Below are 11,434 nucleotides of genomic sequence, written 5' to 3'. Positions count from 1 at the left end.
CCTAAATACAAGCGCTATAGAAATTCCCGATGCAGAAATGCACCAGTGGCTACAGGACATCCCACTCCGAAATTCTTTCAGCTCACTGATAAAAGACGGAGATACGAGTTCAGAGGAAGAAATGACAACACATATCGTTAAACCACCACCGATCTACATTCATGCTCAAATAACAGATACCCTTATTGAACTATTAAACAAAACTGTCGGAAGAGAAAACTACAGTATAAAGGAATTAAAACTGGAACAAGTCAAAATGCAAACAAATACTCCAAAAATCTTTCGAAAAGTGGCGCAAGTATTAAACATACCATACATCATACATACCAGCTCAAAACAGAAAAGAACCACAAAGTAGTAATTAGAGACCTATACCCAAGAACAAACACCAAAAATATATGCAAGGAACTAACAAAAATCGGGCACCAAGTAAGAACAATAAATAATATAACCAGATACGATACAAAACAGTCATTGTCACTGTTTCTAATAGAACTCACGTGGCGTGGAGTCTGCTTTGTGTAGAGAGTCGCCGGACGTAACAAGCAGATATATTTACGAAGACGTTACCGAAACCAAGATTTCAATATTTACGACAAAAATTAGGTCTGAAAAATAACAATGATGTTAAAAATTAATCGTTTGTAAAGATTTCGAGTGTTAGGGAGGGTGTTGAAGTAATACTCACTTCTAGGAAAACTACATCTTCTCTAGCGTTTAGTTCTCTTAGTCCCCGATGCTATTGAGTATTGTTTAGCTCTAAATCAATTTGAAGGGCCTCTCAGTCTCATAGCCTTTTTTAGGAATATGCCATGCACAGATGGTGCAGCAGGGTATATATAGACGGACCAGTTTTCGTAATTATATAAATACCCATAGACTCATGGCTTCGAAGCTCTGTTGTAATGTAACGCTGCCACAGTGTGGTTCTGGATTAGTATACACTGTACTTATACTTATGCTTATATTTATACTTATACTTACAGTTACACTTATACTTAAATATATTTCTGTTACACATTCATCATGCGTTCCTCGAAGAGATAACTTCAACAAAGGTGGTTGGAAAATTCTTCAGCTTGCTCTTCGTTGCTTCTGGCTCATGTGTTGTCCGTTAATCTGATTGCTGGGATTAGTTTAATTGGCTCCTTTATTTTGTTCGTGGCTTTCCATAGGAAATAGTTGGAATTCTCGTACGCAGAAAGTGAATCTATGAATTTTGAGAATTCGTTATTATTATGATCTTTTATTTTACTTTCTATTTCCTTTGCAAGTTTGTTTAGATGTTTTTTTGCTTTCACGAGCTCTATGTTTTTGTCATTTTGCTTTCGCTTACCTTTTTCCCTCTGATTTTGTCAAGAAAGTCTTGCGGAATTATTTTTGTTTGCCTGTTACTTGGTTCATAAGTAGTAGTTGCCAATGCTACTTCTATAATCTCTGTCAATGTACTGCCTGTTCGCAGTGGTGCATATACTGCTACATCTGGAAGTAATTGCCGTTAGTTAGTATGGTAGCGGTGGTTGCTTGAGCGTATTACTGATGGATTTGGCTATGTTGGTGTTAAGGGTGGCGATTGGTTAGTTACTTGTGCATAACTTCGGCTACCAAAGGTGTTGGTGTTTCCATGGTTAGAGTTCTATACATATTGTATTGTTTGCTGTTGGATCTGAATTCGTAATATCTACTCGCTGCATGTTCTGCTTCGAAGCGTGTAGCAGGAGGGTGTGAGGAAAAAGCAACACCATGTTAATGATCATAGAGATCAACTTTTATCTTAGATATATGATTATTATGATTATATTATTCTTATTTTATATCTAACTAATGTCTAATAAATGTTATATAAAATAAATATTTTTTCATTATTAAAATCCTTTGTAAACTCTATAATTATATTATAATTTAGCTTCCTCAATAAAGAATTTAATAACATTGAAAATTTTTAATCATGGGTAATATTTTAAATATGACACTATTTACGTATGTTATAGGTAATGTTAATAGTTACACAATTTTTTAATAAATTAAAAAAAAACTAAAAACAAACTTACTTTCCAATATATGCGTCAAATATAAAAGCATTAAAGATATGTGTATATATCTAATTTGAACATTGTGGTCTTGTTAAACTTGTTTGTTGGTAATAATAATGCATGTTTAATAATGGTTCATAATTAATATTCATTTAAACAATGCTTTCTGTAATAAATGGAGTACTGTAGATATATCTGCTTGAAATAAATGGTGAGAAATTATAATAAATACATAATATAGTATTAGTTATTAAATAAGCTAACTGCTTTAGTTTATATTCTTTACCTTTAGTGCTTTCACCGAAGAATGGCGCCAAACACAAAATCCTAGCTACTCGATCGCAGTGTTCAATGGTGGCCGATTGGTAAAGTACATCTTGCGACATTAAGAACCTTATCTCCTTTACAGCAGTTAACAGACCTGTGTGTACAACTATGGCCTAGGGAAATTAACAGCGTAAAGTCATTAGTGTCTAATTTTATTAATGAAAACTTAAATACATTTTTTATGCTTATTATATATGTCGGAGATAAGAGGACACCGGTGCCTTCCCTCTGAAACCTCGGGAAAATCCATAAAAACATTGTAATTAAAATCTACAGTTGTAACTAAACGATTTGCCGTCATTCTAACCAATTGTATTTGTTTGAGACTTGTGACAATGAGCTTAGGCTCAAGGCGACAATTAGTCGCCGAACGTGGCCGCGGTCAACGGGACGAACTCTCCATCTAACAAAGGCATTGAGTAATCCTATAGCTCTCCTTAAAAGAAAGATTTGTAGCGGCACGAGGCAGTAAACGTTCCAACGGTTTCTGTCCCGCAGCTTGCCACACGCAGATCCTATTCTCCGGGCAGGATGTTTACCAGATGTCGACGCGTCTCCACAGTACGTGATCGGCTAGCCCGAGGACCGTCATAAACACTAATATCTAGTTACATAAAATCCTTCAACAGATACACAGTCTTTGTCCCAGTTACGGGAAGACAGGAGAGACCTATTTTTCCACGAACGACGTCTCCCACTAGCAACCCTCCCTCAAGGGCAGCTAGCCCTTTTCTAACTACCGATATGGAGATTGGCCAATTAGCAGCAACGTCAATTTCCCTTACTTTCCGAACGTAGGATGTCCCCGACGAATCCGATGATCTCGTGTCCTTAGACACACCCCGTCATAGTTTTCCTCTGGGGTATCACCGGGACGGAAAGTCATTCTCTCTTGCGGTCTCATCGACAAAAAAGGAGATTAACGCCAGCGACTATTAACACAGAATCCGACTTAGATCTTTGCGAGTGCGTACGGCTACCGTCCCGTTGTCCGCGGGTTCGTTATTGAGCCTAGGATCATTGTCATTAGTTTCTCGAGTATCTAATTACCACGGTTACTTGTCCGGTTCTATGGTAATCGTATTTGCACTAGCCAATGTCTTCTCTATTGCATAATGACGACGTGTGATCCAAACGAAGATTTGCTTTACGCCTCTAACCCTAATTCTAATGTGAACCCGACATATATTCGCAATTACTCTTTTCGTTTGGGATTGTTTGGAAGATAATACATTTTCTTACCACTCTTTGACTTGTTTCTGCATCCCTTGGCTGAGTAATCAGGCATTTGAACTAACGTTCCAAACTTAAATGTTAATTCTGTATGTTTTCTATGATGACTGCAAAAATTTGTAATGAACACGAAGTATAAATCACCTTAAAGTAAAAACGGATAACACCATATAGATTTAATTACTAAGATGTGTGTAGCTCAAAATTTAATGTTAATTTAAAATTGTAATATAATTTATCGTTAAACTTTGCAAAAAAGTTGTATTTTCTTTTGAGGTTATCTTTAGCAATCTTATGAACAGGTTATTCAAGTATTATTTATATCTATTAATAAGAGCGACTTTTAATAATATCTTACTTTTTCTTATTATTCTTTATTTTCGTCGTTATATACACTCCAATACACAGTAAATATTATTACACTTTGTTTACAGACAACTTTGTAAACCTATACTTTATACATTTATATTTATACCAATCTATACATAACTGCTGCAGGAAGCGCTTTTATAAATGGCGGAACCAATCAGCGTTGAACGAATAGATTTGCCACACTGTCCCTGGACCAACTACACATCGCAGGGCTTAACTCTTCAGTCAGGTCTGTAACTGATTCCGAATTTGAAAAATCACCGTACGTGTAATCGATCCAATGATCGAATTAAACTGTCAAAATTTCCAATTAGTTGTGGAATAACAATAATTTTTTGGCCGTTATCTTTTCTGATTGAAGAAAACAGTTACAAAACGAAGTGTATTCATTGAAACTTTCATTGCATGCAATTTTGCATAAATAGAAAAGTTTTATTTTTTTAGGAGTAGAGTTTTAATTAAACAAAAATATTTATTTTGCTTTGATAAAATTAAAATTGAGTGTTATTAATGTCTTAAGACGAATATTAATGAAAGTAATCTGGGAAATACAATATATTACTGTAATAGCGTGGAAATAAGGATAGCATTTTTTTCCGATTACTTACAATTTATTAATATTAAATTGAATATACAAATATAAATTGGACAGAAAACGATGTTTATTTAACGGAAACTAAATGCAATACTCGTATCTATATCAAATAACTTTACAGTTATTTGACCACCCTCGTCACAACGAATTTAACACACACACACTCTCTCTAACAGCTCTATCAATTCTCACGACTCTACTCTTCGACGACTCAATTAGCTCTGATTCTCGCAACACGCACACTTTTCGACTAGCACACTCTGATCTTTCGGTCGTTCCGCCTTGGATATCGAAACCGCCCTTCTTCTAACGTTGTCTATTGTTTCCCTCATACCTATGTAAGAACTACCAACTACGTGCCTTTAGTCACGCAGGCACTCTTAAATGTAAACGAACTACAGAAAGACGACGAACTCGGTTTTATCTATTTTCAACTGATTTCTAATTCGAACTACCTTACGATATTACATTACTCCTAAAACTAGGCTCTGAAATCTGAGCATATATATATGTCGGGTTTACATTAGAATTAGGGTTAGGGGCGTGAAAGAATCTTCGTTTGGGTTACACGTTGTCGTTATGCAATAGAGAAGACATTGACTAGTGCAAATACGATTATTATAGAACCGGACAAGTAACCGCGGTAGTTAGGTACTCGAGAAACTAATGACAATGATCCTAGGTTCAGTAACGACTCCGCAGTCGATGGGATGATAGATGAACGTACTCACAAAATCTAAGTCGGACGCGTAATATTCACTGGTCGTAAAGAGTTATTCCTTTCATCAATGAGATCGCGAGCGAGAATGCCTTTCCCGTCCCGATGATGCCACAGAGGAAAACTATAACGGGGTGTGTCTAAGGATACGAGATCATCGGATTCGTCGAGAAAAGCCTTCGTTCAGAAAGTAAGGGAAATTGGCGTTGCTGCTAATTGGTCAATCTCAATATCGGTGGTTAGAAAAAGATGCTAGCCGCCCTCGAGGGAAAGTTGCTAGTGGGAGACGCCGCTCGTTGAAAAATATATCTCCCCTATCTTTCCGTAGTTGGGACAAAGACCGTTTGTCTGTTTGAAGGACTTTAGTTAACTAAACCTTAAGATTTATAACGGGCCCTCGGGCTAGCCGAACAGGTACTGCGGAGACGCGTCGACATCTGGCAATCATTTTACTCGAAGAATAGGGTCTGCGTGTGGCGAGCCACGGGACAGAAACCGTTGGAATGTTTACTGTCGCGTGTCGCCACGAATATTTCCTTTAAGGAGAGCTATAGAATTACTCCATACCTTTGGTAGGCAAAGCGTTCATCCCGTGACCGCGGCTACGTTCGGCGACTGACTGCCGCCTCGAGCCCAAGCTCATTATCACAACTCTCGAACAATTACAATCGGATTGAATAACTACAATTGTTCAATTACAGCTATAGTAGACTCTAGGTTACAATGTTGCGGGATTATCCAAAATTCCAAAGGCTCCGGTGTTCTTTCATCTCCGACACGGCCATCCTGACTATCACACGTCCTCGTGTGTAACTAATATGTCGTGTTTTCTTACATTAGATTCGATATAACTGACATTATTTACGATTTAACTAAATGTCCAAGTAAGTCAAGGGTCCAGTGCAATAACAAAATTTCGTTCGGAGGCTTGACAACACAAAACTAAAAGAGAACAAGAATTTGTAGCGTTATAATTTGTATTCAAAGTGCTAGTTGCGTTCTGTTAGTCGCCAGACCGTAATGACACGACAGATCATGTTCGATTTCGTACACTGATGAATCTCAGTTGGTTGGATCATATTGCTACGTTGGGTGTATCACTGTGGGTATATTGCAGATGTATGAAACATCACAGTGGATATATTGCAGACACGCAAAACGTCACTGTGGGTATATTACAGATGTATGTAACATTACAGTGGATATATTGCAGACACGCAAAACGTCATTGTGGATATATTACAGATGTATGAGACATCACAGTGGATATATTGCAGACACGCAAAACGTCACTGTGGGTATACACTACGACCACAACGTGGTGTTAATGATCCTCTGAGGTCAGTGCACTTGCATCGTTATTATCACCATCGTTGTCATCACCGCAGACGTCCATCTCAGCAGGGGCGCAACTTTCTAGCATCTTTCTCAGTCTGTCATGTCTGCCCTTATATGATTGTTTGCCGTCTAAGGTTTTTAAAGTATATCTATCTCCTTCCAAAATCTTTGCTATCTCGAATGGACTTCTGAATTTCGGATCTAACTTCGTCTGGTTTCTTTCCTCGTTTTTGCATAATACAAAATCACCAAGGTTAAACCTAACTACCTTAGCTTTAGTTTTGTCAACTCCACCTTTATCGTACCTAGCACTAATTTCTATATCCTCTATTGCCCGCTGTCTTACTTCAGAGATATCTACTTCTTTTTCTTCGATATTATCGGGTATCAACGAGTCGTAAGGTCTTTGCTGTTCCACTAATTAATAGTTCCAATGGGCTCGATTTAGTCACGCGGTTGGTGGTGCAATTTAAAGCCAGCCGTATTTTGCCAACCGCGTCTAGCCACGATCGCCCGGTCGTTTCTATGATCGTGAACATAATTTTCAACGTACCCGTAATACGCTCTACCTGACCGTTGGCCCTACTCGCACCGATTGAGATTAAGAGGAGTTTTAGTGTTTACCTTGCCACAAATCTTGGAATTCTTTACCCGTTAGGACACCTCTCTTCATCCGCTATTGTCCGGCAAGGACTGCCGAATAAAAATATAGTACGTAAGTGCTTTAACGGTACTAAGGAAATCTACTTTACGAGTATGATGCAGATATGCGAATTTAGTGAAGACGTCGACCAAAACAATGACATATTCTTTCGAACCAGTAATACTCGTACAGTTTCTCAAGCGTTTTATCCCAACCTAAGTGCATAATGGACTGGTGCACATGGTTAATAACAGACCACCTAAACCCTCTCGGCACGATGGGCAGGCAGAGAGTTCTACCTTTTGTCTGTATTTTACGATGAAGGGTGCCGGACCGTAACTCATACGTATTCGCGACGTCTTCCGCGAGCTCTTCGTTCTGTAATTTATCGACGATCTCAGAAATTTGTGGGTCGCGACGTTATTCCACTAATAGCTAGTCTTCGGAGATTTCGGTCAGATTGATTTCCTTCTCTATGACTTCGTTGATCGTAAGGTGATCCAAATCTACGGGATTTCGCGAGACAAAATTTACGTGGGCCATTCGTTTACCTTCCCGGTACAGAATGTCAAAAGTAAAAGTTTGTAAGTAAGCCCACCACCTGTAAACCCTGTCATTTAAATTTACCTTACTACTGAAAGCCTTCAAAGGATTACAATCGGAGACGACAAGAAATTCTCGTCCGTGGAGATAATGACGGAAATGCTTGACGGCGTTCACAACTGCTAACGTTTCTAGTTCGTAAGAATGATACCTAGATTCCGCAGGGCTACTTCTTATACTGTAATATTCTATTACTCTATTTTTACCTTCAACCTTGTGCATTAACATAACCTCATATCCGTCCGAACTAGCGTCGATATGAAGTTCTATCGGCTGGTTCGGGTCAAATACCATTAACAACGGCGCGTCGGTCAGCGCGGAAATTACCTTTTGCCTTATTTTTTCATGCCTATCTGTTCATGTCATGTTTTTATTATCGGAAGTAAGCGCATACAAGGGTTTCATTACCCGTGAAAACATAGGGACGAAATTTCGGAAATAAAAGGCTAAACCTATGAACTGTCTGAGCTGTGTGACGGTCGTTGACGCAGGTAAAGAACTCAAGGCGCGTGTTTTACTCGGATTGGGACGAACTTCTCCGTCGTAAATTACATATTCCAAATAGAGTACCGATGCCTTTAGAAAAGAACATTTTGAAAAGTTAAAGGAGAATCCGGCTCTTACAAGGATATCTAGTACGGTGTGCAATACTTTTAGAGCTTGATCTATCGAGTCGGCAATAAGTAGGATATCATTCAAATAGACGACAACGTACGAATGGCACGTTGGTTGTTATACGTGTTTTCAAAGGAATCTGAAGAATGATCTCTCGTTTCGTTTGTTCGCAACCTCGAAATCAGCAGCCGCTGCTGAATGGAACGAAGGAAAGTGTAGTACAGATCACTCCGACCAAATGATTTCTTATGTCACCGCAATTAAAAAGGGTCAAATGCTACAGAAGACTTGGCACGCGACTACTCCTGAGGATTTCCGTACTAAACGCTTTGATGGTTTACAAAATTGTAGCAAAGAAGAACATAAATATTAGAATATTTAGACAAGTATGAGCTGCACAATTATTAAGGTTGTCCGAAAATATAAGAATCCTCATTTTCGACGGAGTCAGCATAGTATCGCCGTCCCGAAAATGACTTCCGGAAGAAACATTAAACGCGCACGCACTTATGTTATGCAAATAAAGGACATCGAATGGATGGACAAAGGCACAAAAGAATTCGAAAAAAACAACAACTTATTATCCAAATTGTTCATCGAGGGTAATCAATGCTGTATACTTCCTAGAATTAGGATGAATAGGGATTTGGAGAAACCTGCTTGCCGTGTCCAAACTAATAAAATATCTCGCTTTTGCAATCTCGCGACTCGATCCGCAATAAGGGGTAAAGGATACCGATCCGCGACCGTATTTTTATTTAATCCTCGAAAATCTACCAATCATCTATCTGAACCATCGTTCGTCTCGCACGAGTAACATAGGGCTCGCGAACGGTGAATTACTAGGCCTTATGGTATTTGACTCTAATTAACTCGCTTATTCTCTCACGTACTATTCTTCGTTCTTCCTCGCGAAGTCTATTCGAACTCCTTTGTACGGTGATGTTAGGATCAATTAGTTATATTTCTGACTGGCCTGTATTTACGCGAGTACGTAGGAAACCCGTAACGGATGAATCTCTGAATTTTCGTAAAGAAAGATTAATCGACTTTTATCACTACCACGTACCTCATTGTCAACTTCATTAACATCGATCTCGTATTCAGCGGTTTTATTACAGGCATTAATTATTTTTGCTTTACACATAGCGAGGCTATTTTGTGTAATATTACGTCAAAATCTTGGCTTAAAATTTAACGAGCAATCGCGATATCGTATTGTTAAATAACTATCAGCGAGAACATGAAAAGTTTATCTCTAACCACCGACACCTGCAATGGACAAGATTTGAGCGATACGTTTAGTACCAATATTTCTTATTCCTCGCATTAATACTATATCAATCGTTCTTTTGCCAGAGATTCTCAAGACTACGGATTCTTTAATTAGCGAACACTCGGCTCCGAAATCGGGGTAAAATGGAAACGACACACACGGATGGCTTGATCTACCAGTTAGCGCCTCCACTACGTAGAAGTCGATTCGACACTCGGTATTGAAATTATATTCAGGGCACTGCTTTGTAAAGGATCTTCCTCCATAATCAGATTGGTAGCTGCGCACCATGCAGCGGAGTCGAAAATTTGTTAGGTTCCACACTCGATTTTTGCACTAGCGACGGGATTAACTCGCGCACGATGGTCGTAAGCACGATGGTCGATGATGGTAAGCACGAAGCTCTTGCACTGTTATAATCGGCACTGATCCCACTCCTGATGTCGGAGCGGACATTAGAATTAAGGTTAGGGGCGTGAAACGAATCTTCGTTTGGGTTACACGTTGTCGTTATGCAATGGAGAAGACATGGACTAGTGCAAATACGATTATTATACAACCGGACAAGTAACCGTGGTAGTTAGGTACTCGAGAAACTAATGACAATGATCCTAGGTTCAATAACGAATCCGCGGTCAACGGGATGATAGATGAACGCACTCACAAAATCTAAGTCGGATGCGTAATATTCACTGGTCGTAAAGGGTTACTCCTTTCATCAGTGAGATCGCGAGCGAGAATGCCTTTCCCGTCCCGATGATGCCACAGAGGAAAACTATAATGGGGTGTGTCTAAGGACACGAGATCATCGGATTCGTCGAGGAAAGCCTTCGTTTAGGAAGTAAAGGGAAATTGACGTTGCTGCTAATTGGTCAATCTCCATATCGGTGGTTAGAAAAAGATGCTAGCCGCCCTCGAGGGAAAATTGCTAGTTGGAGACGCCGCTCGTTGAAAAATATGTCTGCCCTATCTTTCCGTAGTTGGGACAAAGACTGTTTGTCTGTTTGAAGGACTTTAGTTAACTAAACCTTAAGATTTATAGCGGGCCCTCGGGCTAGCCGAACATGTACTGCGGAGACGCATCGACATCTGGCAATCATCTTACTCGAAGAATAGAGTCTGCGTGTGGCGAGCCACGGGACAGAAACCGTTGGAATGTTTACTGTCGCGTGTCGCCACGAATATTTCTTTTAAGGAGAGCTATAGAATTACTCCATACCTTTGTTAGGCAAAGCGGTCATCCCTTGACCGCGGCTACGTTGGGCGACAGACTGTCACCTCGAGCCAAAGCTCACCGTCACTAATCTCGAACAATTACAATCGGATTGAATAACTACAATAGTTTAGTTACAATTATAGTAGACTTTAGATTGCAATGTTGCGGGGCTATCCCAACGTTCCGGTGTCCTTTCATCTCCGACATATATTTAACTATATATATAGTAACTATATATTTTCCCTAGGAACAGTAAGATTTTAACGATACAACTTTATCAAGAGATCTTAATGTCATAAACGGTATCGAAACTTCGTAATTAATATTGTTAAGGAAGAAAATATTGGTAATCTCCTCGAACGACGAGCGCTTGATATTCACAATTAGAACTCGATATCTTAGCTTCTTATAATATCCTAATAAAATGTTATTTATCGATTACAATTGTCCTGTCGTATTTTATTG

The 11,434-nt window shown here is 39.1% G+C and overlaps 1 long non-coding RNA gene across 2 annotated transcripts; it reads right to left on the bottom strand.

Annotated features, from left to right (window-relative positions):
- Positions 1–1,397: 1,397 nt before the first annotated feature.
- On the bottom strand, positions 1,398–3,685 carry LOC117239249. 2 transcript variants are annotated; one of them, XR_004494392.1, is made up of 3 exons: positions 3,603–3,685; positions 2,320–2,473; positions 1,398–1,482 (listed from the first exon to the last, which is right to left on the bottom strand). It is a non-coding gene; the product is annotated as an uncharacterized LOC117239249 (long non-coding RNA). The 2 variants fall into 2 exon arrangements; XR_004494393.1 differs by lacking the exon at positions 1,398–1,482 and adding an exon at positions 2,121–2,199.
- Positions 3,686–11,434: the final 7,749 nt, after the last annotated feature.

The sequence above is a fragment of the Bombus vosnesenskii genome, unplaced genomic scaffold (assembly GCF_011952255.1).
Source record: "Bombus vosnesenskii isolate JDL3184/JDL3185 unplaced genomic scaffold, Bvos_JDL3184-5_v1.1 scf7180000013904, whole genome shotgun sequence".
NCBI classification, from domain to species: Eukaryota; Metazoa; Arthropoda; class Insecta; order Hymenoptera; family Apidae; genus Bombus; species Bombus vosnesenskii.
The sequence above is the reverse complement of the archived record's forward strand: the minus strand, read 5'-3'. Positions and strand labels throughout refer to the sequence as shown.